Raw genomic sequence first — 643 nt, 5'->3', positions numbered from 1 at the left:
TGTCGCATGTGAATAGACAGACGCGTCAAACCAATCAGAGGCAGTGATTTTGCATACACTCTCTCTCTCTCTCTCTGTTGTGTAAGAAGCTCTTGAATAGTTACAATAAACGGAAAGGGAGAGGAAAACCATTCGTAATAAAATCAGTGGTATATTCTACCGAGACATTAATACTGAAACGATTACAGACTTTTTTATTATTATTATTATTATTATTATTATTATTTATTTATTTATTTATTTATTTATTTATTTAATCGTCGTGAAAAGCCAAAAAACTAAACGTTGTAAATGCACTTGTGGTTTAGGCTTTAGAAAATATAGTAGACACAATGGATTAAGTTTTACGTCGAAATAGCATTTACTTTGGGTTTTAAATATGCAGAACCTGTTTATCTACCGTGAAGTTACATGCACATGCATTAAAACGTGGCAGATGAAGATACCACATAACTGGGTTACTAACACCATTCAGCAGTATTGTAGCTGATAGCTGTAAATGTTGTTAAATTGACTCCTGGTATTTTTAATAGAAATTATTACTTCTATTCTGGAGAAAACACTACATTAAAATGTTAGTCTTAAGTAAAACTCTTATCATTTTTCACGTCCGGTTTATTAAAAATATAAATGACTTCGAACT

Source organism: Acipenser ruthenus, chromosome 12 (genome assembly GCF_902713425.1).
Source record: "Acipenser ruthenus chromosome 12, fAciRut3.2 maternal haplotype, whole genome shotgun sequence".
Lineage (NCBI taxonomy): Eukaryota > Metazoa > Chordata > Actinopteri > Acipenseriformes > Acipenseridae > Acipenser > Acipenser ruthenus.
This window is presented reverse-complemented; position numbering follows the sequence as displayed.